This window comes from Pseudophryne corroboree, chromosome 1, assembly GCF_028390025.1.
Source record: "Pseudophryne corroboree isolate aPseCor3 chromosome 1, aPseCor3.hap2, whole genome shotgun sequence".
Taxonomy (NCBI): domain Eukaryota; kingdom Metazoa; phylum Chordata; class Amphibia; order Anura; family Myobatrachidae; genus Pseudophryne; species Pseudophryne corroboree.
Genome location: NC_086444.1, coordinates 522,393,886 through 522,413,868, shown reverse-complemented (window position 1 = coordinate 522,413,868; position 19,983 = coordinate 522,393,886). Strand labels below are relative to the sequence as shown.

Here is a 19,983-nt window from a genome sequence, read left to right as displayed (position 1 = left end):
TCTTACATTTTGAATATAAATGGTAACACCAATTAAAAACTATCAGTAAAGTCAGGGTCAGTTCCTAAAAACTTTTGCGGCAAATGTTTCTGCTTTAAAGTAAAATAATTTTTCAGCTGAGTCTGTTATGTTACAGAATGTACTCCTAATAAGCCAGTCTTTTGAAGTAAATTGTTGTTTTAAACAAATGATCAAAATTGAATGATTGCTAGTTTGATTTATTTATGGTATCATACACTGCATGAAAAGATCAAAGAATGTAGTAGAAAAAGGTGGACAAGGTATTCACCACTCAATTAAAAATGTATATTTATTGATCCAGATTAATTTAACTAAAACACTTCCAGAAAGCAGGTCATCCAAGTTCATATAAGTTAATAGTTAATTCAAGTCCAGTTTCACATATATACAATACAGCTTTCTCAATACAGTTGAATACTGTATAATGCTAACTGCATATACGGGGGATGTAGTTATGTGATCGGCGATCAGGAGACCACTGGTCACAATACCAATGCCTATACTGCGTGATTAAATTGCCACATAGCAGCGTTCTATCAGCGTTCAATCGAAGTGAAAAAGAAGGAAAACAGAAGCACACCAATCTAACAAAACAAAGAAAACTGAAGAACTAATAACAAATGTGAGTCACTTACTCTTCATATCACTCACCTCCTGATTGTTCCATCTGATTAAATAGCACGGAACTACCTTACTTGGACAATTCAAAAATCATCCATTTCACCTACAAATGCTTGTATCTGTATTATTGTAATTTTGTTTTTTAAGCACAGCTGCACCAATGCAATTTTACCTGCAAACACTTAAAACATCTAACATAATTACCATAGCTTCTTAAACCTCTCACCAGAGGCGTAACTAGGGTTTTTGGAGCCCAGGGCAAGATCAATAATGGCGCGCCCCCCAAAAAAACAAAAAACAAAAAAAAACTACATAAGGAAAGTATGTGCACACGCTACCGGTGTCACTGTATATAAAGATGTCAGAGTGTGTATGTATAGATGTAGGTGCAGTGGTGGAAGTGGAATTTTTGAAGGGGGAATGAAAAAGTGAAGGTAGCAAACATGCGCGCGCCTTCGGCGCGCGCTCCGGAAAAGGGGGCATGGTCACTCAAAAGGGGCATGTCCTTCAGTGTAGTAGGACCCCTTATACTATTTGGTACTGGTGCCCCTTTCACATTATAGCACACGGTATGAGCCGAAATTCACATTATAGCACACACGGTATGAGCCGAAATTCACATTATAGCACACAGTATGAGCCGAAATTCACATTATAGCACACAGTATGAGTCGAAATTCACATTATAGCACACACAGTATGAGCCGAAAGTCACATTACCCCACTCGGTATGAGCCAAAATTCACATTGTAGCACACGGTATGAGCCAAAATTCACATTACCCCACACGGTATGAGCCAAAATTCACATTATAGCACACACGGTTTGAGCCGAAATTCGCGTTATAGAGTGAGGGGATCCTACCCCCTTAATTAACAAGGCCTGTGGGGCACTGTGGTGTGGGGAGCCTACCCCCTTAATTGACTAATTGCAGTGTTTAGCAGCGGAAGGGTTGCAGCAGTTTCTCAACCCAAGCTGCGGCACTTCTGCCACCTCCGACACTCCACGTCTTGGGCGCCACCCGGGATGCAGAGCACCGCACCAGGGATGCACCCTTTTCAGTGTGGTCTGCTGCGCTCCGAAGGGGGATCTAAAGGAGGAAATAAAGGGGAACACACAGGAGGAAATAAAGGGGAACACACAGGAGGAAATAAAGAGGAACACACAGGAGGAAATAAAGAGGAACACACAGGAGGAAATAAAGGGGAACACACAGGAGGAAATAAAGAGGAACACACAGGAGGAAATAAAGGGGAACACACAGGAGGAAATAAAGAGGAAGACACAGGAGCACTCTGAGTGCATGCAGAGAATCAAAATACGTCAAACAACACAACAGTTTCATTTTCGAACAGTGATTTAAAAAGTGCAGTATTTCATGGTGCAGTACAGAAAATGACAGCAGTAGCCCCAGGCTGCCCTTAGAGGCACGCTGAAACTTGTAGTTCCACCGCATCTTGCGGAAGCCTGTCCAAACGATGCAGTTTTACAATTCCTCCTACAATGAGCTGCTCCTATTGTTTAATAGTTATTTTGTTGTTTACTTGATCCCTTCCCCCAGCAAGCACAGCAAATCCCTGAGCAGCACAGAACATATATGGCTAGTCTGCAATAATCCCCGCACACAAGCACAGGAGGTCTCACCATGTCAGGGTTCAACTCACTGCTGGCCGCTCGGTACATTGTCAGGCGTGGGCCGCCACGGTGGTCACTCACGGAGGTATTAGAGAGAGCCCCACGAAGTAGCGGCAGGAAGTCTCACATGCGCTCTCATCCACTCGCTGCTGTCGGTCCCTGTGTGTGATGCGCATGTTCTCCCCGGTGCAGGCAGGCGCGCGATACGGACACTGCAGGGGGAGGCTTCTAGCTGCCGCTGCCTGTACACTGTACAGTGTGACAGGCACAGCAGCTGGGGGAGACAGGGAGAGCGGGTAGCGCCGAACCCCTGTCGCATGGTGCGAGGTTGACAGGCTGGGCTGGTCACAATATACTGTAACAAGTAAACAGCACAGAGGCCCCCTGCCATGCCTGTTCAGCATACTGTAGTGCTGATTTTCTTGATCAAATCAGGTCACATCTCCAGGGAACAAAATATAACTTTGCTGAAAGTGGAGAAAGAGAGAGAGAGAGAGAGAGAGAGAGAGAGAGGGGGGGGGGGGGGTGAGGATGAGAGAGAGATGAGGACAAGTGAGAGAAAGGAGGGAGGACAAGAGAGAGAGAAAAGGAGAGATATTGGAGGAAGAAAGCAGAGAGAGATGGCAAGCAGAGCAGAGTAAGAGATGAGGAAGATGAGAATAGTGGGGAAGAAGAGAAAAAGAGATATGTGAGGAAAAGGGAAAGAGAGAAAGAGATGGTAAGATGATCTGGAAGAAACACGGGAAGGTGTTGAAAAGTATAAAAAAATTCTGGCAATGCCAGAAAGACTCGCAAGTGATATGGCAAATGCTAGTTACAGTATGTAGTACTAATGATCCAAGAAGTCTTCATTGCTATAAACTGCTTAGGTATTGTGGCACTTGTAGAAAATAGAAATACAAGTGGCAGCTTACCCTATGCTACTAGAGCAGTTGTACAAGGGCCAAGCATGCCTCTGCATTCAGGGAAAATTGCAACCTATTGTGCAACTTTGGACTGTGCCACATAGGTAAGTAATACACACCAGAGAGAGAGCCCCACGAAGTAGCGGCAGGAAGTCTCACATGCGCTGTCATCCACTCGCTGCTGTCGGTCCCTGTGTGTGTGATGCGCGTGTTCTCCCCGGTGCAGGCAGGCGCGCGATACGGACACTGCAGGAGGAGGCTTCTAGCTGCCGCTACTTGTACACTGTACAGTGTGACAGGCACGGCAGCCGGGGGAGACAGGGAGAGCGGGTAGCGCCGAACCCCTGTCGCATGGGGCGAGCGGGCCGTGCAGGTGCTGGTGGCGCCCCCCTCTGCTGGGGCTGCCACGGCGCCCAGGGCACGTGCCCTGCTCGCCCCGTGCTAGATATGCCTCTGCCTCTCACAATCCTTTCATTTCTTACACTCCAGATACATTTCTGCACCCACTTTATCTACGCTTTTGACTCATTTCATACTAAATCTACACCCATTAAGCCTACACTGCTTTTCTCACCTGCATTTCTGCAATTCTTCTGCTCGGATTCCCTTACACTCTCCATCAACCTATTTACCTACTTAACACTATGTCAAGGCTTTCTTATACTCCCTACATCACTCAGTGTCTACCTAATAATGTATCTTTATCCTTCCCCCCTAGTCTCCTACACCTCCTACTCTCTCCCCTCCTCTGTCTCCCCTCCATCTCTGTTTCCTTCCCCCTCCTTTCCTGTTACCCCACTTTCATTCACCTCTGCCCCATGGTCCTGCTACCCCACAACTCAGCCCTGCTCCCTCTCTCCCTTCCCTGTCACCTCCCCACACCCCCATCCACATCACACTGACCTCCCCCCCTGCCCACCTCCTGCAGTTTCCCCTCCTAGCTCAGGTACCCGCACCATCACTGCTCTCTCATCATCCCTGCCCTCAAAGTTAATCTCACCTCATCGTTACAGCAACCCTGATAATCTCATTCACATCTCTCCCACAGACTCCTACCCCCTATCCTGTGCCCTCTGGAATGCCAGATCTGTTTGTAACAAACTGGTCCCCACTCATGACATTTCCAACTCCCTACACATACTAGCCATTACTGAAACTTGGATTACGCCCTCTGACACTACTTCTCCTGCTGCTCTCTCTGCTGGGGGCCTCACATTCACACACACACCCTGACCTGGGGGTCGCCATGCGGGTGGTGTTGGGGTCCTTTTACCTTCTATTTACTCATACCAACTCATACCACCAGAACCATCCCTTACATTCTCTACATTTGAGGTCCATACTATACGCCTCTTCCAACCAGTACATCTTAGAGTAGCTGTCATTTACTGCCCCCCTGGCACTGCTTCCAAATTCATCGACAACTTTGCTTCCTGGCTTCCTCACTTCCTCTCTTCTGACATTCCCTCCATTATCCTAGGTGATTTCAACATCCCTATTGATATCCCCACACAATCCCCTGCCTCTAAACTCCTTAACCTCACCTCTTCACTTTGTCTCTCCCAGTGGACCTCCTCACCCTCCCATGTGAATGGGAGCTCACTGGATCTGGTCTTCACTCACCGCTGTGATATTTCTGATTTTTCCAAATCCCCATTTCCCCTCTCTGACCACCACCTGCTCTCCTTTAACCTATCTCTCTCGACTTCCCCATCTCTACCTCCTAAGGCTACCATCACTAGGCGTAACATTGAAGCTATTGACACCACATTCCTTTCCTCCTTGTTTGACTCACTTCTCTCTCCTATTCTCTCTCTCTCTCATGCCCTGAACAAGCCACTTCCACATACAATGCATCCCTTACTTCTGCTCTTGACTCTGTTGCTCCACCAACCACTATTCACCCTCGCAAATTAACACCTCAACCCTGGCACACCAAATGCACCAGATATCTGCAAAAATGCTCACGTACTGCTGAGCGACACTGGAGGAAATCACGCTCTAAGGCAGACTTTCTCCATTTCAAACGTATGCTCTCATCCTTCAGTGCTGCCCTTTCTCTTGCTAAACAGTCATACTTCAAGAACCTCATCTCCTACCAGTCTTCCAACCCCCGGCACCTCTTTACCACTCTCAACTCACTCCTCTGCCCACCTCCACCTCGTCTCCCTTCCTCACTCTCTGCTCTTGACTTTGCCACTTACTTCAAATCCAAAATTGACTCCATACGTCAGGACATCACACCAGACCATCAATAACCAGCCTTCTCCCATCCCTTACCAACCCTCCCCATCCCCCACACCAACTCTGACATCTGGAGAGGAAGTCATGGCCCTCATTTGTTCCTGTCCCCTCACCACCTCCCCACTTGACCCTATCCCCTCCCGCCTCCTCCGCTACCTCTCTCCTTCTGCTTGTTCCCATCTTTCCCACCTTCTCAATCTCTCCCTCTCATCAGGCACTGTCCCTTCTGCCTTCAAGCATGCACTCATCTCTCCTATTCTTAAAAACCCTTGACCCAAACACTCTCTCCAACTACCGACCCATCTCTCTCCTCCCTATTGCCCCCAAACTCCTTGAGCGTATTATCTACAACTGCCTTACTTCCTTTCTTTCCTCACACTCACTGCTTGACACATTCCAGTCTGGCTTCCGTCCTCTCCACTCCACTCCACTGAAACTACCCTTACAAAAGTATGCAATGACCTCCATGCTGCTAAATCTAAGGGACACTACTCTCTACTTATTCTACTGGATCTCTCTGCTGCTTTTGACTCTGTGGACCATCCTCTCCTACTGCAAATCCTTCACTCCATTGGTCTGCGTGACACTGCCCTTTCTTGGCTGTCCTCCTACCTTTCTGACCGTTCATTCTCTGTCTCCTCTTATGACTCTACCGCCCCCTCACTTCCACTAACTGTAGGGGTACCCCAAGGTTCTGTCCTTGGTCCTCTTCTCTACTCTCTCTATACGTCCTCACTAGGTAAGCTCATTAGTTTTTTTGGTTTCCAATATCATCTCTATGCTGATGACACTCTAATCTATCTTTCCTCTCCAAACCTCTCCCCTGCTCTCCTCACTCGTATCTCCAACTGTCTCTCTGCTACCTCTTCCTGGATGTCCCAGCACTTTCTTAAACTTAACATGTCTAAGACCGAGCTGATCATCTTCCCTCCCTCCCGCATAACCTCACCTCCTACAATCTCATTATCTTTTTTTGATGGCACTACTATCTCCTCTAGCCCCCAAGTGCGCTGTCTTGGAGTAATCCTTGACTCCTCCCTCTCCTTCAAACCACACATTCAGCAACTCTCACAAACCTGCCGTTTTCATCTAAAAAATATTTCCAGGATCAGACCCTTTCTGACCCAGGATGCTACTAAGACTCTTATCCACTCACTGGTCATCTCCAGACTGGGCTACTGTAATCTCCTCCTAACTGGCATTCCTGACAAATACCTCTCTCCACTCCAATCTATCCTCAATGCTGCCGCCCGGCTCATCTTCCTCCCCAAACGCACTACGTCCACCTCTCCTCTCTTACTAGACCTTCACTGGCTCCCCTTCCCTTTCAGAATCCATTTCAAGCTTCTCACACTTGCTTACAAAGCCCTCACCCACTCCTCTCCCATCTACATCTCTGACCTTATCTCCCTTTACACTCCCACCCGTCCTCTTCGCTCTGCTAATGCACGCCGACTCTCCTGCCTACGGATTACTTCCTCCCACTCCTACCTCCAAGATTTTTCACGTGCTGCACCACTTCTCTGGACTTCCCTACCTCTCCCCCTCAGACTCTCCACCTCTCTACAAAACTTCAAACGGGCTCTCAAGACCCACTTCTTCACCAAACCCAGCCAAATCTCATCCTAAAGCTCTTTTCCACGCTCTCTATGTACCCCATCTGTCTGTCTACCCCTCTCCTTTAGAATGTAAGCTCTCACGAGCAGGGCTCTCTTCCCTCATGTGCTTATCCGTTTCTTACTTTAATAATATTCAACTGCACCAAATCCAGCAGTCTTCTGCCACCTGATACTTATTCCAGTGTCATCTGCTGATGTAACTATGTTTATTTACCCTGTACTTGTCCTATATTGTCGTCAACTGTAAGTTGCTGTTTTTCTGCTTGATTATTTGTTTATGTACTCTGTAATTGGGCGCTGCGGATCCCTCATAGCGCCATAAAAATAAAGGATAATAATAATAATAATAATATATTCCGCCCCCTCAGCATCCTGACTGTCAGCATGCCCGCTAACAGGGACTATTCACACTCATAGAGTGGGAATAGAACCTGTGGTGAGCGCAGCTTGCCATCGAGCCCGCAAGGGGCTTAGTTGCCCTTGCCCCGCCCCCCCCCCCCATGGCATTCTAATCCTTGGGATCCCAGCATCGGTCTGGTGACCAGTGGGATCCCAAGCACCGGTCACCCATACCCATATAAGGCTATCTACAAGGCTACACCAATATACTTCTCTTTGCTTATATCAGAATACTATATCTCCCTACTTGACCTGTCCACTCTGTGAAAGATCTGCTTCTCTTATCCATACTCATTACCTGTTCCCATGCACGGTTCAGGAGTTGTGTGGGCTACATCCACCCTGTGGAATGCCCTCACTCATACAACACTTACCTCTAGCTTCCAAAACTTCAAGCATTCACTGAAACCTTGCCTCAAAATGAAGCACTTATCCCAGAGCCGGTCCTAATCAATATGATGCCCTAGGCAAGATTTTGGCTGGTGCCCCCTAGCACCGCTGCTAGTCCCGCCTCTGACCCTGCACCCCTTTCCCATCACCCCTCAGTCATAGCAGTCCTCATTTTCGTGCTCCTACCCCCTATATTTTAAATAGTAACAGTGCGCACATTCATTGCGCAGCCCAAAAAGCGGCGTGTTCTTTTGGGAAGGGGCATGGCCACACAATAGTGCCCCCAATTCAAATTTGCCACACCATATTGCTCTTTATTCACATTAGAGCACACAGTAGTGCCTTTTCTATACATTACGCCACGCAGTAGAGCACCTTATACACATAATGCCACACATTAGTAATGCCTTTCTACACATAATACCACACAGCAATGCCCCTTACACATATGACACACATCATTAATGTCCTTATAAACATAATACGCCTTACACATTATGCCAACCTTTATTAATGTCCTTATACACATAATGACACACATAATGCCTCTTACACATATGTCGCACATTATTAATGCATTTATACATATGACACACATAATACCTTTTACACATATGCTGAACACTATTGCACAACGAACCTACACAGCACTCACATGGCTGCTAACACTGTGACCACTTCCTCTGCTTGGATACAGATGTGTCCTCAATACTTCTTGCCTCAATATGCCATGCAACTCCCGTCCAGCTCTGCTAACGTTGGATGACTTTTTTTTGGAGAAAGTGCATCTAGTTTTCATTGCTATGTGACTAGAACATACAACCAGCTTCTATTGATTAAAATTATATGTAGCATGTCTATATTATGTGTGCGACTGTGGCTGTATCTGAATACGAAATGCTACGTTACAGTGATTTCCAGGAATACACTGTAATGTAGCATTTCATATGCAGATACAGCCACAGGCACACACATAATATAAGCATGCCGCATATCATTTTAATCAGCAGAATCTGCTTGTGCCCCATGGCATTCCAAATGCCCTAGCCATTTGCCTAGTTTGCCTATGCCTAGGGCCGGCTCTGACTTATCCTCATGTATGAAACTAAAATATCTCTATAGATTTTAAGCTTACGAGCAGGGTCCACTTGCCTTATTGTATTTGTGTTGTTTTATTACTGTTTTGTAAAATTAAATATACTGGCGATATACAAATAAATGTTAATTAATAAATGAATAATATCTTAACCAAAAATAATAACACCTGATAACATAAAATGTTAGGTAACCTTCAAAGAATGCTCACTTACCAGTCAACACATTTTTATCATTAAATATCATAAGACCAAGAATTCAAGAAACAATATTGTATCTGCATTATTCTGATCTGCATTCTAAAAGTGATTGTAGGTTAATGTAATTTACAGATGTGTCCTCTTACATCCAGGGCCGGCTCTACCATTAGGCAGCTTTAGGCGGCTGCCTAGGGGCACTGGCTCCTGGAGGGCGCCACTAAATTCATATAGCATAAAACTGAAGGATGTCACTGTGTGTGGCCTCTTCCTTACACTGCACTGGCTGCTGCTGCGGGTCTAATCAGGTGCAGCCATTGCTATCAGGCTGTACCACAGAGTGCCTCAGCACTTCCTCCGTGCTAACAAGGGTAACATCATGTCATATGAAGGCACATATGAGGCGGATGTAACTATGGCTCCCCAAGGGGGCCCCCACGGCCGCTCCTCATAGCCCTGATGCACCTCCTCCAGGCCCATGGATCCCGATTCTGCAGCATCGTTGTAATGCTGCTGCCGCCTGTAAGAGGAACCATACCAATTATGAGGGAAAACAAGCAAACAACTATTAGGTAAGTAACCACAGACAGTACACATCTTACAGCCTGGTGGGTGGTTTGCACTTGTAAACAGCATAATAGGGAAACACAGGCACTGGGGTACAATACAGTACATATGGAGGGGGGGGGCGGGCAGTAATTTACTTACAGATGGGGGGATGGAACACAATAAGGAGCATACAAATATATGTATGTATATAATACTGTATGTATGTACAGGTATACACATGCAATTAACTATCCCACCAGACCCCATATACAGATGCAGTGTATACAGGATAGATAGATAGATAGATAGATAGATAGATAGATAGATAGATAGATAGAAGGATAATTATCCCAGCACTCAGCAAAAACATTTTTTAAATTGGCCTCAGTGTCCTATGCAATTGCCAACATGCCAGCTAGCATGTATACATAGTCAGAAAGAACGGTCATCACTCAGGGATTTGAAAGTAAAAGTACTGTATAGTGTGAACAAAGTCAAGAAAAAATACTTTTTCACTTTAAAAGTCCATGAGTGTTGTTTCTTCTTTCTGTATACGTATAATAATAATAATGCAATATACCCTAGTCCACCTAGTGGACACCTGCATTTCCCCTCCGAAAGATAGGGGGGGTTGCAGGTTAGGGGGAGCTGGGCTGGAGATTTGCCTAGGATGCATAGAGACCTTGCACCGGCCCTGCTTACATCTTTCTTCTATACGCCATGCTGTGGGAGATGCCTGGCATGAGTGAGCTGACAGGTCCTATGCATATCCGTTAGCGCCGGGCATCTTATTCGCATTGTGATGTAAGATGCATAAACAGACTCTAGTCATTAAAATGATATGCGGCATGCATATATTCTTTGTGCGATGGTACCTGTATCTGCATATGAAATGTCACGTACAGTGTTTTCTAGGAAACCACTGTAGCGTAGCATTTTGTATGTGGATACATACAGAATATAGGCATGCCGCATATAATTTTAATCAGCAAAAGCTGCTGGTGCATCCTATTTGCTATCAATAGTGATTAAGATGCATTTAATGGAAAATGTCTCACAAAAAGACGCTCTGCGTTTAATGTGCAGAGAGGCTAGATGTAAGTGGAAACTAGAGATGTGCACCGTAAATTTTTTGGGTTTTATGTTTTGCTTTTGGATTCGGTTCCGCGGCCGTGTTTTGGATTCGGACGCGTTTTGGCAAAACCTCCCTGAATTTTTTTTGTCGTATTCGGGTGTGTTTTGGATTCGGGTGTTGTTTTTTTTTAAAAAACCCTCAAAAACAGCTTAAATCATAGAATTTGGGGGTAATTTTGATCCTATAGTATTAACCTCAATAACCACAATTTCCATTCATTTCCAGTCTATTCTGAACACCTCACACCTCACAATACTATTTTTAGTCCTAAAATTTGCACCGAGGTCGCTGGATGACTAAGCAAAGCGACCCAAGAGGGCGGCACAAACACCTGGCCCATCTAGGAGTGGCACTGCAGTGTCAGACAGGATGGGACTTAAAAAAATTGGCCCCAAACAGCACATGATGCAAAGAAAAGAGAAAAAGAGGTGCACTGTGGTCGCTGGATGGCTAAGCTAAGCGACACAAACACCTCAATATCACAGGAATTATTTGTTCTAATCAATGGTATTATTGGTCCAAATCACTGGAAGAAAATGACAAAATCACTGGAATTATTTGTTCTAATCAATGGTATTATTGGTCCAAATCACTGGAAGAAAATGACAAAATCACTGGTATTATTCGTTCTAATCAATGGTATTATTGGTCCAAATCACTGGAAGAAAATGACAAAATCACTGGAATTATTCGTTCTAATCAATGGTATTATTGGTCCAAATCACTGGAAGAAAATGACAAAATCACTGGAATTATTCGTTCTAATCAATGGTATTATTGGTCCAAATCACTGCAAGAAAATGACAAAATCACTGGAATTATTCGTTCTAATCAATGGTATTATTGGTCCAAATCACTGGAAGAAAATGACAAAATCACTGGAATTATTTGTTCTAATCAATGGTATTATTGGTCCAAATCACTGGAAGAAAATGACAAAATCACTGGAATTATTCGTTCTAATCAATGGTATTATTGGTCCAAATCACTGGAAGAAAATGGAATGGATGGATACTTGCAGTGACACAGAGCTGCAAGATACAGCAATGGCCTACTGTACAACTATATACTGTTAGTCACCAAAATGCTGCACTGTAATACTGGAAGCTATAGGAAAGTATATATATTATTGTATATATCAGTACAGACAGAGCGGTGTAACTGTGACCCATGTGTCCTGACAAGCAGTATAGAAGCTATAGAAAAGTATATATATTACTGTATATCAGTACAGAGCGGTGTAACTGTGACCCATGTGTCCTGACAAGCAGTATAGAAGCTATAGAAAAGTATATATAATATTACTGTATATCAGTACAGAGCGGTGTAACTGTGACACATGTGTCCTGACAAGCAGTATAGAAGCTATAGAAAATGATTTAAAATTATTGTATATATCAGTACAGAGCAATGTAACTGTGACACATGTGTGTCATGACAAGCAGTATAGAAGCTATAGAAAAGTATATATATTACTGTATATATCAGTACAGAGCGGTGTAACTGTGACACATGTGTCCTGACAAGCAGTATAGAAGCTATAGAAAAGTATATATATTATTGTATATATCAGTACAGAGCGGTGTAACTGTGACCCATGTGTCCTGACAAGTAGTATAGAAGCTATAGAAAAGTATATATAATATTACTGTATATCAGTACAGAGTGGTGTAACTGTGACCCATGTGTCCTGACAAGCAGTATAGAAGCTATAGAAAATAAGAAAAGTATATATATTATTGTATATATCAGTACAGAAAGAGCGGTGTAATTGTGACACATGTGTCCTTACAAGCAGTATAGAAGCTATAGAAAAGTATATATATTATTGTATATATCAGTTCAGAGCGGTGTAACTGTGACCCACGTGTCCTGACAAGCAGTATAGAACATAAGAAAAGTATATATATATTATTGTATATATCAGTACAGAGTGGTGTAACTGTGACACATGTGTCCTGACAAGCAGTATAGAAGCTATAGAAAATAAGAAAAGTATATATATTATTGTATATATCAGTACAGAAAGAGCGGTGTAATTGTGACACATGTGTCCTTACAAGCAGTATAGAGGCTATAGAAAAGTATATATAATATTACTGTATATCAGTACAGAGCAGTGTAACTGTGACCATGTGTCCTGACAAGCAGTATAGAAGCTATAGAAAAGTATATATATTATTGTATATATCAGTACAGAGCGGTGTAACTGTGACCCATGTGTCCTTACAAGCAGTATAGAAGCTATAGAAAAGTATATATATTATTGTATATATCAGTTCAGAGCGGTGTAACTGTGACCCACGTGTCCTGACAAGCAGTATAGAACATAAGAAAAGTATATATATATTATTGTATATATCAGTACAGAGTGGTGTAACTGTGACACATGTGTCCTGACAAGCAGTATAGAAGCTATAGAAAAGTATATATATTATTGTATATATCAGTACAGAACTGTGTAACTGTGACCCATGTGTGTCCTGACAAGCAGTATAGAAGCTATAGAAAAGTATATATTATATACTGGTGGTCCCCAGTTCCCACAATGCAGCACACTGATCAGATATTTGCAGCACACTGAGCACAGATATGGAGCGTTTTCAGGCAGAGAACGTAGATATTTTCAGCACACTGAGCACAGTTTATTTGCAGCACACTGAGCACAGATATTTTCAGCACACTGAGCACAGATTACGGAGCTTTTCAGGGAGAGAACGATGCCACGTCCTCGCCATTCAATCTCCAAAACACGAGTGAAAATGGCGGCGACGCGCGCTCCTTATATAGAATACGAATCTCGCGAGAATCCGACAGCGGGATGATGACGTTCGGGTGCGTTCTGGTTAACCGAGCAAGGCAGGAAGATCCGAGGCTGCCTCGGAACTGTGTAAAATGGGTGAAGTTCGGGGGGGTTCGGATCCCGAGGAACCGAACCCGCTCATCTCTAGTGGAAACATCTGTACTTTTACTTTTTTTTCTGTGTGAGTAGGATTTTGATGTTATGAGGATGCAGTTGTTAACATTGCTGCCATAGAAATTTGTTCCAAGCAGGGCACTATATGTTTGGAGTTTGTATGTACTGCTCGTGCATATTTAGGTTTCCCTGGGTGCTCTGGCTTTCTCCCACAGCCCAAAAATTTACTGGTAGCTAATTGGCTTCACATGAATTTACCTTAATGTGATTATTATTATTATTATTATTATTATTATTATTAAAAATAATAATAATAATAATAATAATAATAATAGTAATTTAGTTTATATGCATGACGGAATTTGTGTATTTTGATGGCCACCGAAAAGCACATATGCACCTGTTTGGAGGGACATGACTTGTGTGTGCTCAGAACATGGTGTAAGCTGTATGCTGATGAAAGTGATGGCTACAAGCCGGTCTGATTCGCTGATTAGAAACATACTAACCTTTGCAAATGTAGTGGAAATACTAGGGGTAATTCCAAGTTGATCGCAGCAGGAAATTTTTTAGCAGTTGGGCAAAACCATGTGCACTGCAGGGGGGGCAGATATAACATGTGCAGAGAGAGAGAGATTTGGGTGTGGTGAGTTCAATCTGCAATCTAAATTGCAGTGTATAAATAAAGCAGCCAGTATTTACCCTGCATAGAAACAAAATAACCCACCCAAATCTAACTCTCTCTGCACATGTTATATCTGCCTCCCCTGCAGTGCACATGGTTTTGCCCAATTGCTAAAAAATTTCCTGCTGCGATCAACTTGGAATTACCCCCGCTGTACATGCAATATAATAGCAGGATTACAGTGCCCTTATCTATTTGTGCAGGGGAAGCCTATCCATATGGTTGTTAGTGTGGACATTAAACTAATAAAATTTTGATATTTGCATCTTATTTGATAAGTATTTATCAGGCTTTTATTACCTACCCTTTCTGGTCATTTATTATAATGTGTATAATTGTGTACAGTGGCGGAACGGATGGCAGTCGTTAGGTCGACATGGATTAGGTCAACATACATTGGGTCGACCACTAATGTTTGATATGCATTAGGTCGACATGTACTAGGCCGACATGGAAAAAGGTCGACATGAGTTTTTCACAAATTTGTTTTCCTTTTTTTTGACCTTTTTCATACTTAACGATCCACGTGGACTACAATTGGAAACGGTAACCTGTGCCGAGCGTAGCGGTAGCGGAGCTTGGCACCTTGCCCGAAGCATCGCGAGCGAAGCGAGCCAGGCGAGCAGACACGGTGCACTAATTGGGGTTCCCCGTCACTTTACGAAGAAAATGACACCAAAAACAGTAAAAAAACTCATGTCGATCTTTTTCCATGTCGACCTTGTTCATGTCAACCTAATGACCATGTCGATCTAATGACCATGTCGACCCAATGACCATGTCAACCTACTGCATGTCGACCATTAGTGGTCGACCCAATGTATGTCGACCTAATGCATGTTGACCTAATGAACCACACCCGGGGGAACTAGCGAGTGATGAGCCCAGGGGCAAAAATATGCTTCAGGAACCCCACACGCCACCCCATGCAAAATTTATTTTATTTTTTTGTATAATGCCACTGTCATTGATATATTTATTTGGAGTTTAAACATCTCTCCTTGACAGTGGCATCATGTGGAAAGAATAAAACAAATATTGTAATACGCTACTTTGTTGCGGGTTATGGCTTATCTTCTAACATTGATGAAAAGTACAATAACTCATAGGAGCTAATAAAAAATATACTGTATGTGTGCGTGTGTGTGTTTACTCACACACATACACACACACACATGCAGTATATACTTAGAAAGGATCAGCGACCCTCTGAGACTTTGTATAGCATAAATGTATTAAATCAACATATCACAAACAGTAGTTGATATTTGGGGGCTCACTCACCCCTTTGTCAAGGTGAATAATGCATAAACACACATGTACGTTCACGTTTGCATACAACTAAATCAGAATATTAAACCATTTAAGCATTCCGGAAAAAAAATACAGTTAAATAAAAAAAGGAAAGTAAGTATGATAATTACAGCAATGGTGAGGCAGGTAGGTTATCTGCTTAGAGGAAGAAGAATACAGGTTCACTTACCCTTCATAGCAATCATAGCTGTGCTTTCTATCCTTCTGTTAGAGATAGAGAAGGTGCAAGCTGTAGGGTACAGGCTTGCCGGCCTATGGCACCGGGGTGCATTTTTCTTTAGGCAGCTCGGCTCCTCATCTTCCAAGCAGATGATACAATGATGTCGTAACGTGTTGACATCTCATCTCCCCACAGAGTGTGCGGAAGGTGGTGCCCGGGACAGTAGAATGGAGCAGGGGACAGTCGGGGCCGGGCACACCGTTTGTGTATCAGCTATCATAGTAGGTGCAAGGCAATTATTTTAACTACAGTAGTGAGTATTATGGGCTAGGGTGGTGGCCTTGCCCTGGGCTGTATCACTGTCCTTACAGACCCTGCAAGCGGGTCCCCGATGCTGTGCACCAGCTGCACCACTGGTAGTTCTGCCACTGATTGTGTACTGTTTTTTGGAGTATTTTTTATGCTCATACTAAAGCCATTCTTACTGCCATATTCTTGGCCCATCTACTCTTGCTACATACATGGGGAGGGAGTTGTACCTTGCTACCTACATGCTGAGTTGGTCCCATCTCAAGGTTGCATCCAACTCTGCATGGGTAGCAAAATGTGACTTTTTTCAACAGATGCATTTTTACACTTGTGGCCAAACATAGCTTGTGTCCAATAATGAATAAGTCCCACAGTTGTCAGGAGATTGCTGAGCACATGATGATGTGGATATTTTAGATGGAAATTTTACTGCAATTCATGGTTATCACTCATGCTTATTTCTTTAAGTATTCTGGCATTAGAAACATTGGGGCCTATGTACTATACCTTGGAGAGAAATTAAGTGGAGAGATATAAAGTACCAGTCAATCAGCTCGTAACTGACGTTTTTCAAACACAGCCTATGACATGGCAGGTAGGAGCTGATTGGCTGGAACTTTATCTCTCTCCAAGGCTTAGTACATAGACCTCTGTATATACAAATCCCAGTGCTGCTGAGCTTTGACATAAACAATACTGGATACTGTTTTTGAGGGAGATTGCTCCTCAAGACAAAGGGCCAAAGACACAGAGAAACTAGATGTATGAAGATATAGGGGAGATGTATCAAGCAGTGAGAGAGTGGAAAAGTGAACCAGTAAAGACGTCGCCCAAGACAACCAATCAGTTACTACCTATGATTTTATAGAATATACTTGATAAATGTTACCTGATTGGTTGTTATGGGCAACTTTTCTACTGATCCACTTCTCAACTCTGGGTGGTCTTCAGATTGCCGGCTATCGGGATCCCGGCGCACAGTATACCGGCGCCGAAATCCCGTCAGCCGGCATACCAACACTTTTTCTCCCTCATGGGGGTCCACGACCCCCCTGGAGGGAGAATAGACAGTGCGGAGAGCGCAGCGAGCCTGCAAGAGGCTCATTTGCGCTCGCCATGCTGTCTGTATGCCGGCGGTCGGGCTTCCGGCGCCGGTATGCTGGTCGCCGGGAGCCCGACAGCCGACATACCATACTACACCCCTCAACTCTTTTCACTGCTTCATGCAACTACCCCATAATGTAAAAAAAAATAATGACAATTTTATTTTCAAACTGACAAATGTTTCAAACTATTTTGTGCATTTGAAGTTAATAAACTTCTTCCAGAACATCTAGGAGAGCCATACGAGATTCTGGACCCCAACCCCACTTACACTACCAGTAATAAGGGAACTGTATTGCAGAGGTGGAGCTACAATGAAGCTATCACACCCCTACACCAGCCACCTTTACCTTTCCACGTCACACAGTTTGCAAACTGGATGCCCTTCTCCCGGAGGCAGCAGACCAGATGTCAGCAAGTACTGAATGTAGTAATACTAATCCCAGAAGTAAAGTAAAATGCTTTGGCATATATTAAGGTTATAATTTAAAAGACTGATTTACTATACACTATATAATTGGAGATTTATCTGGAGTTATTAAGTTAAATACAGTTTTAAGACAATGTCCATCATTTTTGCACCGTGGCTTTGAATGTTAATAAATATAATGCAAGCAAAAAAAAGTGACATAGTTGACACAATTGTTCACCTACTTTGCATTTGTAAATTTCCACGAAAATATTAGAAATCAATTTAATCTTTTGTCAGATAACTCCTTTGCTAAGCTAACTTGTTTATTCAAGATCAATATAGAATTTAAACATATGCTTTTACAGCAGTGGTAGACACACCAGAGTCCTAATCCGTTTTCAGATTTGTTTCAATATCTGGACACGCTCTCTTAGTTATGATTATGAACAAGAAATGGGCAAATCTCACTTGACAGAAGTAATTATCAGCAGAACACTATTCTTTAGAAAAGATTTCTGGTTTATTTTAGCTATTTGGAGTATTTGATATGGGGGCGGAACAGGTATAATTATATACATGCAGAATTTTATTGATTAAATATGTTTGACCTTACTTTATTTCATCTTAGGGTAAGGTTACAGAAAAACAAAAAAACAAAAGGCCCATCTGGAGAGAGAATGGTACGCAGGCAGCAAGGCGTCCCATAAGAACAGCATTATGTGGGGAATGCCAGGCGAGAGTTAAGTGAATGACCATGGTTTCTTGTCATACATAATAATACATATCAATCATCTACTGAGATATTATGAATAAAAGTAAATAGATTCTGATATACACCACAATATTTACTAGGGATGTGTTACCGCTTTGTGCAGGCTACATGTAGTTTGTATATGTTCCAGAAAGTTAAAATAAGACACACATGTAAGGTATCAACTGCTGTGTTATATTGTGTGTGTCCATCTCCACGGAACACATGTGTTTTGGGCAGTTCTGCTTCTAGGTGACCTAACACCTCTATGCACATGGAACTAAATTAATCAAAAGGTGAAAAGAACAAAATGGAATTATTTGAGCAATGATACACTGGATTAAAAACAGTTACTATTATTTGTAACAAAACAAAATGTTAGGTGGCTGATAATGAAGGTGGCTGATTAAGTGATAATGAAGCGAACTGTTGTATCTTTTTATTAAAATGACCCGAAATTCCTACAAGGAAGCAAGGAAGGATCACCTTTAGGGCTCCCGCGGAAGATCCCCGGTGGGCCGACGGTCACATGGCGCATGTTTTGTTTGGTCCCATTTATAGTCATAATGAATAAGTGCAAAATAATTTGCATATATGAAAATTACTTTGCCACTTAGCCTGTGCTAGGCATATGATTGGAGTAATATGCGAAAAAATATATTTTTCTAAAAAATTATATAGCGTCCCTAATTCTAAAAGTGTATAATATAATGTGCCCCTAATGTTTAATTTTATTTCCTTTTAACTACCCATTGATGCTAGACATGCCCACTCTCTGGCAAGTCTTGAGGGATGGTGTGGAGGTGCTGTTGCCATGGCCATTCCTGCCACCACACCTTACACCCCTGGTGCTGCCCATGTGAGGCCACCTCTAGAATTTTTTTTCCGGGCCACTTTTAGTTCCCTGCAAGGAAGCAATAGTATATCTCATAAAATAGATTGGTGCCAACCATCTCTGAGGAGATAAGCAGTCTGCCAATGTCCAGCCATTTAAGCATTACAGTAACGTTATAATAGTTAGGCTTAACATTCCATCCCTTTAAATTGGGACACTCGTGGATTACACAAATACTATGGCTAATTAAAACCAGGTGAAATGCAGGCTTGAAACCAGCCAGCCACAGAACCTGTGTAAGTCACAAGTGTCCCCATTTAAATGGATAGTATGGTAAGCCTAGTAACAGTCTTGTATTTTACATGGTTACAATCTATTATACTCCCAATCAGGCCTGGAATAACAGTTTTGGGGAGTGTGGAGCAAGTATCTTGCGAGTGCCTTTGCTACTAAAACATCAATGATAAAATGAAGCTTGTATCTGGGCATGCACAGTTTCTGCAGTAAAGCTCCTTGGCTCTCCCAGGGCAATGGTCACACAAGCCCTCTGACAAATATTTCTCTTTTATATGACAATAATGAGCCAACAACATGTATTAACATTTAAAAGAAAAAAAAGTAAAAGTCACCAAAACAACTGTAACCAAATGTAGACATACCGTACTGTACATGGATTCACATTAGGA

The 19,983-nt window shown here is 43.0% G+C and overlaps 1 long non-coding RNA gene across 1 annotated transcript in view; it reads left to right on the top strand.

The window, feature by feature from the left end:
• The window catches only part of LOC134912876 (uncharacterized), a 69,833-nt gene extending 50,359 nt beyond the window's left edge, over positions 1 to 19,474 (top strand). The window contains exon 4 of the long non-coding RNA XR_010176995.1: positions 18,340 to 19,474. This is a non-coding gene — a long non-coding RNA (uncharacterized LOC134912876). The remainder of the gene's footprint in view (positions 1 to 18,339) is intronic.
• The last annotated feature ends 509 nt before the right edge of the window (positions 19,475 to 19,983 follow it).